This window comes from Hemicordylus capensis, chromosome 2 (genome assembly GCF_027244095.1).
Source record: "Hemicordylus capensis ecotype Gifberg chromosome 2, rHemCap1.1.pri, whole genome shotgun sequence".
Taxonomy (NCBI): domain Eukaryota; kingdom Metazoa; phylum Chordata; class Lepidosauria; order Squamata; family Cordylidae; genus Hemicordylus; species Hemicordylus capensis.
The window spans coordinates 165,729,908-165,741,788 of NC_069658.1; positions in this window are offsets into that span (position 1 = coordinate 165,729,908).

Here is an 11,881-nt window from a genome sequence, read left to right on the forward strand (position 1 = left end):
GTCTAATCATGGCCTTCCTGAGGCAAGGAGGCATCCTGCCCTTCCTCAGAGAAGCATTAATGATGCTTCCAAGACCTTCTCCAATCACCTCCTTGCTAGATGGTATAAGCCATGTTGGGCAAGGATCAAGAAAACAGGTAGTCAAGTGAAGTCTCCCAAGCAGCTTGTCCACATCCTCCGCTCTCACAAATGGAAAATGATCCAAATTCACTGTGTAAGAGGAGCTTCTGGACACCTCCACATTAGGCTCTGCACTACCGGTAGAGTCTAGTTCCGTTGGATGAAGAGAGTTTTCATCTGCAAACATCTCGTTTAAAATGTCAAAGTGGGTAACTGATGGATCCAAATACTCATTCAAGGGAGGAGGGTCATGTACTAACCCTTTCACAACTCGAGACAACTCTGCTGAACGTGAGCTTGCAGAAGCAATGCGGGCAGAAAAGAACTGCTTCTTTGTGGCACGCATGTGATTGATGGATGGAGTGCTGTCAAGTCGGTGTCAACTCTTAGCAACCACATCATTTTGATAATGGAAAGGCAAAATGTTCATAATAAAAAATGATTTTGCCATCGAATGAATTCTTTGCATTGCATCAATATTGGGTTTCTGTATCATATACCTTTTTCACATAAGAAGTAATATAGCTACTCCTGCTAACTTGGCAAAGAGGTACCTTTAACTTGGTGATTCTCTTTATTTAGCGGGGGAGAGTAACTGGCCCTATCCACCCCCAGCACAGTATCTCCAGTGACAGTTGCTGGTGTCTGTCTTATGTTTCTTTTTAGATTGTCAGCCCTTTGGGGACAGGGATCCATCTTATTGATTTATTATTTCTCTGTTTAAACCGCCCTGAGCCATTTTTGGAAGGGCGGTATAGAAATAGAATAAATTATAAAGAATAAATACTTCCAAATTGGATCTATCCAGTTTCTAATGTCAGAAAATGAAATTAGAGCCAAAGAACATGTTTCCCATTTCAGGAGTAACCTGAAGGGTGTGTCTTCAGGGTGAGACCACTGTGTTTGCAATTTGAGCAAATGCTTTACAGATCCTACACACGATTGCTGTCTGGAACACAAGACCGAAGGGATGGAATCAGGATGACAGAAATGGGGATCTGCTGAGTCAAAGACAGCAGCCAAGACAGGAGGTTCATTGAGGCCGGGTGGGCCAACGTATATGACGACACTTGGCTTGGTGGATCCTGGGTGGTTTAGACCTGCATTCAATGTTTGTGTACAATTCCATATGGGAACACCAACCAGTGATCCTGTTCTTACGTGTGCACGGAAGGTGTCAGGGTTTCCATATGAGAGCCACTTTCACTTTGACAAGCAACACTACTCCAGAGATTTGCATCAGAGGATAAAATGGGGCACAAGCTGGGGCAAGTCCTCTCCGCCTTTCCCTATTCTTTCTTCTGTTTTTCCTCAGCATCCAGCCCTCAGAGGGATACCTGCAATCCTTCACCGGGCTCCCCAGAGCTCACCTGTCTATCAACAGACCTATCTTCCATTAATTGGCGTAATTCTTAAGCGAAGCCGGTGGCACTCCCGACATCTCCAAGGGAATCCCGCAACATAAAGATGCATTGTGCAAAGCAGTCTGTCCTGAATCTACTGCCACTGGGTAACCAAGTTCGATTATTGTTGTTGTAGTTGTTCTCTCTCAGTCTAGAAAACCAAACAAAAAGACAAAAGATTGAGTCTCCGGTTCAAATGGCTATTCAACCACTCCCACCCGCTCCATTCTGATACTCATACAATTACCAGACTCCTCCTCCTCATTGAAGTCCTCCAGGACAAGATCATCTGAAGGGAAGAGAAGAGAAAAGATTGGGGTTTCTTCTTTCAATTTGCTAAGAGAAAAGTTAAGGAGGGACAGGTCCATGTTGAATAAATGAGGAGGTTCTAATGGGTCACTTTTTGCACTGGGCTTGCCAAAGCGGAAGACAAGCATGGCTTCCAGACCTCGCAGTTTCACTGCAAGGGCTTTCCCAAGAAGAACCATGTTTGGCCATGTAAGAGGGGTTGGGAGTTTGAGACATGCCCACTCGGGAGGCCTGCCACAGAGAGGTCAGGGCAAAACTGGTGCTCCCTGGACGAATGATGACCTTTGTCACCCAGGCCCATTCTGGGATTCCAAGGAGACAGTTCTGCCCTCCCCACTTCCCTGGAAATTGGCATTACCATTGATGGTGCTTTTAATCAAACGATGTGTCAAGTCATCTTCTATGCGCAAGAGAGCCTTGTGTGTGGTCAGCTGTAGAAATTAAGACGGACATGTTTCTTTCATGTCAATGTGACACCATATCCAAAGCAGTGAAGAATTGAAGATGACCCAGTTGGGAACAAAGTTGAGGATTCCCAAAGATGGAGTGTGGCTCTTCTGGGCACTGGGCAGCCCGAAGAGACATGGGGTGGGTGTGGGTGACAGCTCTGTCCTGTTCCTCCTGTTCCTCGGTGAGCCCCAGTGGAAACAGCCCCTCTCCAGCAAGTGTGCTGCCAGGCAGCCCCCGTGTGACCAGAGACCAATGGGAGGTCTTCTTCTGAACCTGGAAGCTGACAAGGGGTCCCAGAGGATGCTGAAGCAGAGCCAAGCCATGTCCACAGCAGGGTACTTACTTCCACATTGGGCAGTCTGGCAACATGCTGCAGGATGTAGACGTAGGCTTCTCGGCCCAGAGCCTGCAGCCGGGGCTCCTCTGATTCAATATACCTGTGGAGCTCCTGTGGGTTGAAACAGCAGCTCAGAGTCATTGCACTGGCCTAAATCATCCCTTGCCATGCTACTGAGAGCAAAGCGCAGTAGGAATTTGTTCCAGTACAGGAACATCCCTTGCTTGTGTCCCAAAGGAGTCTAAGGAGGATCTAATTCCATATAAACATCCCCCCCCCAATAAAGTTGACAAGATCTTCAATATTCCTGAAAGTTGCTTATGGGAGTGATGGTTTTCTCTGTCTTCTCAGCCAGTTGGCTTCTAATAAGGAAGTGACCTAGATGTATCTTCAATAAACTAAGAGGATGGGGTCTGCTGCCTCTTTCTGTCAGGCCACGTTCGGATGTCGGAGAGGATGAAGACTGAAGCCCCATTCACACCTTATGTTGCACACTCGGACCACGAGTGGAGAGTGCACAGGGGCAGATCTGGACACAGGGACTGCAATTCATACATGCTGTTGAATACAGGCACTGCTTGACACTCCCTCTCTGTACCAGGCCTGTGAGGGGCCCGTGCCCAGGTTCACTTTGAAAAGAAATGCAACTACAGTCATGCAGACAAAATCATGTCAGCGTTCAGACACCTGCACGCATCTGCTACCTAATGTCCCAATAGGGCTTTCATTGCGCTTACCTTCAAGATGCCAATGGTGCTGTAGACAGAGGGGGCCTCCTCCAGCAACCCCCTGAGCATCTTCTTAAAGGATGCCATTGTCTCCTTCGAGGGGGAAAGAGAAGATCAGTCATGAGTAGGAGGCACAACCGGTCTTGAGAATACAACATTGAAAAATCACTGGTACTGACAGTGGTATCACCTTTTCTTCGCAAGAGGAAAAAGCCCAAGAAGAATTTACCTGGGTCCCTGGGTCCACTTGGTTCAGCCCGGACACCGCCACGTTGAGGACTGCTGCCTTGAGATTGAAGGGCATAGGCGGCTTCATTTTGCTGGAGGGAGAAAGATGAGATTTCGTAGTGTGAGGAGGGCTGGTGATCCAGCCAATGGAAGCTCCTCTAGAGAAGAGGAACATGGCAACCCAGCAAGCGTGAAAAACGACGACAGGTCTGTGATGGTTTCCCTTCTCTTTTCCAAAAATGACCAATCCCCGTCTGGGGAGGCCCTGGTTCGCAAAAGGCCATAGTACTTAAGAAGATTTGTTTCTAAAAGAAAAACCTTCACTTCAATGGCCATCTTTTGGGAAAGGGGAGATCCAGTTACAGATCTGGCCTGGTTTGCCACAGCCCTTTCCTGACACAACCCCCTCCTATTTAATCCCCGTGGGCTATAAGCATACGTGAGTTCCGTGACGGTGTCCAGGCTTAACCTCAGCAGGAACCCAGGGTCCGGATGCTTTTTGACATCCTCCATAATTTCCTGGCAGAGATCAAAGAGCAGAAGAGAGTTGCTCACTACCCACGGACTTCCTTGGGATAGCTCCACCCCCAAACACACACTTTGGACTGAGCCCTCGCTTGGGCATTCCCTTCCATTCTCTGCCACATCTCACTCACAAGTACGGCTTCCGCAGCCTCATTCTTTTCATAGGTCAGGAGTTGACCACCCTGCGAACTGACTTCTTTGACGTCTTCTATTACTGCGGACAGGAACTGGGTCCAGCTGAAGATGACCTGAAAATTAAAAGCACTGAACTGTTAGTGATGGAAGGACTCTCTGTGCCTTCCTGCAAATGGAGCGGGCACCCTGACTTGGTGGGCTGCTCTCAAGTCCTTTCTGGGGACACCACCTGCTCCATGGAATATCCTGCAGCTACTGCTTCTCAGGGAGAGTGCAGAACTGGGAAAAGGATCAGAGCAGAGAGTGGGTGCTCCCAGATCCCGGATGGAAGAAATGCCTCTCACAGAGTTGTCTTGAGCTCTGTGGAGGAAGGCCCTCTACTCAAAGGTTCCCTACCTCAGCTCTGTCCATTTCCTCCATGACAGTTGTCAGACCTGGAAGGGAAGAAGAATGGGAAGGGAGGGGGGATTCAGGACTTGAATTCCCATGAGGAATTAACCAATGGGAATTCCCTTTGTTGGCATTCAGGCTGGCTCCCGGGCTCCCAAGCACCAGCTGGCTCACCTTCCCCAAAGGGTCAGCCCCAGTCCCAACCATTTCCCAGGAGCCTGGGGCACGTCCTCACCGATGGTGACTCCGGAGATGGCTGGGGTGCCTCCTGAGGGAGTTGGCGGTGGCGCTGGAGTCGGCTCAACCCGCTTGCTTCGTGGCCAGAACCTCCCTCTGGGGGGCTTGCCCTTTTCGGAGTCACTGGGGGGGGAGGTCTTAAAGAACTTTCTGCAGCATCTGCAGACTCTTCGCAACCTAGAAGAGAGCAGGGAGAAGGTGAGAATGCGACCTTTAAGCAGACATTGGCAGGAGAGGGGGCCAATGGGGCAGGGAAGGAGTGCAGAACAGAAGGAGGGGCAGCAATACAGGTAGCCCAATAGGCTTCCAGATGGTGCACCATCCTCCTTCTGGCTGAGGAATTGGGTCGAGACAGATGCTCCAACGCTTTGGGGCAGAGACCTTTGACATATGGGGTGCAGTTCTGGTCAGCCCAGTTCAGCCAGATGATGTTAGAGCTGGGAAAGATGCAGAAAAGGCCCGCAAAGGTGCGGAGGGGTGGAACACGGAGGCAGAATTACAGGCTCCGAAGGCACTGCCAGGGACACCAGGCAGCTGAACTTAGAGGTGGTGCTGCTGGTGCCGGACTGCACACTCCTAGGCGCTCCAGCCCTCTCCTCCTGCTTGCGACCCAGCCTCCTCCTCTACTCTGAGCTCATTTAATCGGGTTACTCTGCTAAAGGAGGGATTGATTCAATTATTCCCCCCTACAATCGGGACCTCCGTGAAGCACGTCACAGTAGGCATCTTCAGAGCTGGTGCCCTTCCTAATCGGGCAGCCGGGCAGGCAGGCAGGCGGGGGTCTCTAGTCAGACCTGTCCGGGAATAGAGGGAGCAAGGCAAAGCTGTTATGGAATCCTACTCACCGTGCGAAGACATATTTTCTCATCTTCTCCCCCATTTCCCTCCCTGTCTAACTATTCCCCCCTGACTAACTATCCCTCCTGTTCCTAAAAGCTGACTGTCCCTCCCTCCCCCCCTAGATCCCTCCCAAAACCACCCCAAACAAACAACAAACAACAAGCAACAAAATAACAAACACTAACACTAACTGTAATACTGAATGGATAAATAAATGGATAAATCGATGAATAAATAAATGGATAAAGAAACAAATAGATGAATAAATAGATGGATAAACAGAAACAGAAACAGAAACGGACTCACTAATACACTCTTTCCTTGCTATCTCTCCAACTCCTCTCCACCTCGCCTCCTCCCTCCTCGCCTAACTCACCCACAAAGAGCAGCTGAGCCCCGGAGGTGTCATAAAAGAGGATGTGTCATGAGCCTCAGCAATGGCCATTGGTCCTCTTGCCTCTAGTGGTTGCTTCAGGACTAGGAGGCATCCCCTGCCAAGCGGGCAAAGAGGCACCTTTTCAAAGGGCTGATTCTCTTTATTGAACAGAGGCCGCACGGGGGAGCAGTTGGCCCTACCCACCCCCTGCCCAGTAACCCTCCAGTGGTGGTTGCTGGTGTCAATCTTAGGTTCCTCTGTAGATTGTGAGCCTTTGGGGGCAGGGAGCCATCTTTATTCCTTTATTCTTACTCCATTTAAACTGCTTTGGAAACTTGTGTCGAAAAGCGGTATATCAATAGTAGTAGTAGTAGTAGTAGTAGTAGTAGTAGTAGTAGTAGAAGTTCTTCCAAACCTCACCCTTCCTGTTCATATGTCTGTTGATCTGAGAAATCAGAGGACTCTCTTCCCCACCATGTTGAAAGCAAAACCACCACCACAGGCCCCTCAGAGCAGACCCCTCCACCTCCGCCCACTGCCATTCATCCCGAGAGCCACCTTGGTTGCTGGGATGTGCTCTTGTTTCAGCCCGACACGGGGACTCCTTCCTTCAGCGCAATCCTGACACTGATTCTCACCTGAGGGGACACACATCACTTTGCTGGCTCTGCCCTCTGGCCACTGCTCTCTGCTCTTTCCAGAGTGTGGCGATGCTGTCACTTGCCTGCCAGGAGGCAGCATGGAGCAGGTCGGTGGCTGCTTAGCCTTCTCCACTCTGCCTCTTCATCGCTGACTTTGGCATTATTCAGAGGAGGGTGGCGGAAGAGGCAGCAGCAGGATTCTCCCTCCCTCCCTCCCCTCTGAGTCTCAAAACCAAGAGCTGATGCCCCAAGTGGAAGGAAGCTCTGAACAGCTGCCTGGCTTCCCTCTGGACCCTCTTGTTTGGGGAACAGCAGGGCTCTCCTTCCCATGCTTGGAGAGGAGGAGACCCCGTGGAAGTGAAGGAGGAGGCTACTGACGTAATAGCGCAGCAGTCAACCACAGAGAGGCAGCCCCTTGTCTTCTCCATGCTGCCTCTCACCAGGTGCCCCATGCAAAGTGCCAGCAATGTTCAGCAGAGAAAAACAAGGCCTCTCTTGTATCCCTCATCTAATATGGAGCCCTGAGGAACACCATATGAAAGGGAAGAAAGGAAAGGGGGTGAGGAAATGTAGAGGGCCAGGAGGGTAGTACTGACCCTGGTCCATTGGTGCCAAGCAGGTCTCCTCACAAGTGGCAGGCAGCAGGAAAGCAGGAGAAGGACTGAGACGTGACATACAGCTACCACTCACAAGCTAGAGAACCAGTATGGGGAAAGTCCGTATAGATTTGGATTGAGTTCTGATCCCGAGAGCAGGGGCTGGGCCAGGAGGAGTCGTATTTCAAAACCTGCTTGGAGGCCATGCATCAGTCATAGCTGGAGGGTGTGTGTGCAATATTCAGGTAGAAGAATGAGTTCATGGATGCTGGAGTTGGTCCGTTTGGGTGCAGACCCAAGGAAGAGAAGTCTGGAAATGGCTTGAGTGAAGTGTATGTGCAGGTTTGAAGGGGTGACCTTCAACTTCTCTGAGAAGTGGGATGTCTCTTCCAGGTTGAGAGCGAAAGTTTTCTGAACTCTTAACGGCTGAGGCCTCACCAGCTCCTTAGGTTTACAAGTAGAGGGAGTTCCCTGTCCTAAAAAGGGCAAGTGGGCAACCATGAGGGTCAATCTCAAGTGTTGTTTAGCTTCCCACAACTGCTTGGATACCAACATTGCTCGCTGCTATAAGCTGCAGCTACATTGCTTTCATAGGGCTGTAGAGCTGACAACTGATATTATGGTGAACAGCATAGCCATTGCCTGATGACGTTTGAAGACTTGGGGAAGTCTGTTTCCTGATGTCTGCTCTTCAGAGTCCCAATGGCACCAGCTTTTGAACCCCTTTGAACCCCAACGTGAGTGACAACATGACACACTTGATGGTGGACTTCTCTCAGGAAAGGCACATGCTCCAGGCTTGAATGCTCATTGCCCAGATCCTAAAGGTGGCAACTGCTGAAAGAAACCTAGAGGAGGAAAACCTGGTCAGAATAGCTCCAGAGATGACTGACAGTCTGTCTACACAATAGAAAGGAGGACACCCATTTCTCACAGACAGAGAAGCAAACAGCAGGTTGAATTGAAAGAACAGGAAAGTGAGAGAGAGAGAGAGAGAGAGAGAGAGAGAGAGAGAGAGAGAGAGAGAGAGGTCTTTCAATGTAGCAACCAGAAATGAGAGGAATAGTTTTGTTATTGATTCAGGCACTACCCCAAACATCCTGAATTCCCCTCAACTGTTGATAGATGTAGACAAAAATGACAAAGTTGCTGTTTGGTTTGCTGATGGGAAAAATAGTTATTCATCCAGGAGAGGAACTGCTGAACTGTATAGTAAGCAATTGGATGGGGAAATGGAAAAGATTTTGATCCAAGATGCCCTCTTAGTCCCTGATATGGAGAGTAACTTGACCTCTGTGAGAGATGGAGTCAATCAAAGCTGCAAAGTGACTTTGCAGGACAAAGTTTGCTACATCAGCTAAGAAGGATGATTTCATGATGACAGCCTATATGCATAAAGATGTGCTTTTTCAATTGGACTGTGTAACTGAACAGGCCAGGCTTGCAGCCTCATGCAAACACAAGAACTTTTCGACCATATGGCCTAAAAGACTAGCACATAGGCAAATCCATGTGATAAATGAGCTTGGGGGAAATGGCATTAGGAAGGACTTTAAAGTGGAGTCATGCAGAGAAGCTGCCACAAGGGGTCAGTGTTGCTGACTTAATCAAGGGGTGAGACCCAGCTTTTCTGCACAGACACAGACAGAGTCACAGTGTCCTTTGGAGCTCATACATTCTGCTGTCATAGAAACATAGGAAGCTGCCATCTCCTGAGTCAGACCATTGGTCCATCTAGCTCAGTATTGTCTACACAGACTGGCAGCGACTTCTCCAACGTTGCAGGCAGGAATCTCTCTCAGTCCTATCTTGGAGAAGCCAGGGAGGGGACTTGGAACCTTCTGCTCTTCCCAGAGCGGCTCCATCCCCTAAGGGGAATCTCTTACAGTGCTAGCCTCCCATTCATATGCAAGCAGGGTGGACCCCAACCTTCTCCCAACCTTGGAGAAGCCGCTGCCAGTCTGTGCAGACAATACTGAGCTAGATGGTCCTGTGGTCTGTCTCAGTCTATGGCAGCTTCCCATGTGTTCCTAAGTCCTTGCAACTCAGATTGCTAGCCAAAGCAACAGACAAGACACCATCTGAACGATGGCTTGGGCACAAACCCTCTCTAAAGCATGCCAACATGTTTGGATCAAAAGCTTATGCATACATCCCAAAGGCCAGGAGAACCAAACTCAATCGCAACTGTGAACTGGGAGTGTTGGTTAGATATTCGCCTGGCCAAAAGGGATAGAGAACCTTTGATCGTACAAATGGAGAGGTCAGGATCTGCAATGTGGTGTCTTTTGAGGAGAGACAAGGGCCAACTAGGGATGATGTGCCAGAACCTGTGCCAGAGATCCAGGTGAAAGAGGCAAGATGTCTCACGATGCAAGAGCCAGACCGTGAAGCCGAAGAATCTGTGCCACAACCAGAAGGAGGTTCAGAAGGGGATACAGATTAGAGAAGGGGCTGCACAGCCTGAGCCCGAACTGAGGCGCTGCTAGAGGCCCAACAAGGGGATTTCACCCAAAAGGTTCTCACTCGTGACCAAAGGAGGAGAGCTACAAGAACCCACCACATGGCGAGAGAAAGAAAAGATGCCAGCTGACACAAGGTGAGACATGGAGATAAGCAGCATTCGAAGGAATTGATTCCCTGCACCAAAAGGAGACTTGAAGACGTGTCAATGCCCACAGGAAGAAAGACTGCGGGATGCAAGTGGGTCTTCAGAGTCAAGCAGGATGCAGAAGGGGAGGCAGAGCGCTACAAGGCGAGGCAAGTAGTCGAGGGATACTCCCAGATCTATGGTGAGGACTACAAGGGGACCTTTGCACCACTTGTGACATACACTTCAATGAGGACACTGCTCAGCATAGCAGCGGCCAGAAAAATGCAAGTTGAAGACATGAATGTAAAGACTGCCTTCCTTCATGGGGAAATCAAGGAAGACATCTCTATGCAATAGCCACCAGGCTGGGAGGTACCTAGAAAGAAGGGGCAGCTTGTGTCCTAACCAGAAAGAAGCATCTATGGCTTCAAAGAAGCAGCCAGAGTGGGGAATGAGAAACTAAATCAACTGCTACTTAAGGAGGGGTTGATGGAAGGAAAAGCTGACCCCCGCCTATATTCCAGATTGAGAGACAATAGATGGACTTACATCCTGACTTCGGTTGTTGACTTGATTATTACATGTGAGGAAAAACAAGATAGCCATGAGACTGTACAGCACCGGAACAAGGAAAGAGAGGTGAAGGAACTCGGAAACATCTCCTATTACCCTGGCATCCAAATACAAAAGAGAAGGGGGTGGGGCATTCCTTCTCCACCAGAGGCAGAAGATAAAGGATCTTCTCCAATGCCTGTTAGCTTCCTTGGTGCTTTGCTAAATAATCACAAACCCCAACAACAGCCTCTTGGAGGCCGTTTTCAGCAACAGCTCCCTGGTGACCACCAGTATCTGGTCTGAACTTTCACACTCTGATTTGCTTGCAGAAAAGCTTTGCCATATATGGGCAAAGCTTAAGTACACCAAAATATACCCGGGATACCAATAGGGCTGGCTCATTCTAAGAGAATAGCCACTGGCGCTTGTATTGTGCCAGCTCAGATGCAGCTCTTTGATTAGAACATTGAAGTCCACTCCCCTCTTCCACATCAAGCGTGATTTCTGTGCATGACAAGCCACATCAAACAGCTCGAGATATCCCATGTGCAGCCTGGCTTGCTCTGTACAGGCCTCTGCTACAGGGTAAACTTGTCCCAGGCTAGTTAGATGGTCATGAACATGTTCCAAAGCCCAGCTTTCTAGATCAAATGGAAGTTTTGATGCTGACCATGAAACTTTGATGGTGAGAGAGAGAGAGAGAGAGAGAGAGAGAGAGAGAGAGAGAGAGAGATTCAACTCTGCACAAGAGACTCCCATGCTCCTTTGGAATTAGGTCAGAAATTGCACTTACTGTAAAGAAGCTACTACTATGAGAGTTGGAGATGGAGTTCCAGTACATCGAGCTTTTGCACCTGCTCTCCTAATGACCACTTGGGGTATTGGGAGTAGAGGTAGTTAGTGAGGGTCTCCTTACCTGTCCCTGCTTGCCTCTACTCTATGGCCCCTGCCTCGACTCCTCAGGTATTTCCAGACAAGAGTCAGTCCTCTTCCTTTCCTCTTAGAAAGTAGATGGAAACATCTCTCTCTCCCTTCCTATTCATTATGTAGCTGATAGATAGGACTAGGTTTTTCCTCTCTAAATGTACGTCACCAATACATCTTTTTCGTTTAGATTGTACAACAATCTCCATGCGTGTTCTTCACATAATGGCAACAACTCAACTCTGCACTCTACTCCGTAACTGGTTTGGGTAGCTTCCTTTTGCCGCCTTGCTAATAAGATCAATAAGATGCATAGCTATGTTGTTACTGGACATCAAACCAAGACATTTCATAAACACATGCTAAGACAGAGATCTATCTATCTTGGATGCGTTTTTGACCACATTTTGTCTGTTCCTTTTGCTCTTTTAGTTGCTGTTGTTGTTGTTTTGTACTGAACGTGTGAAACAAACTTGAAGTGAACTAATCACAAA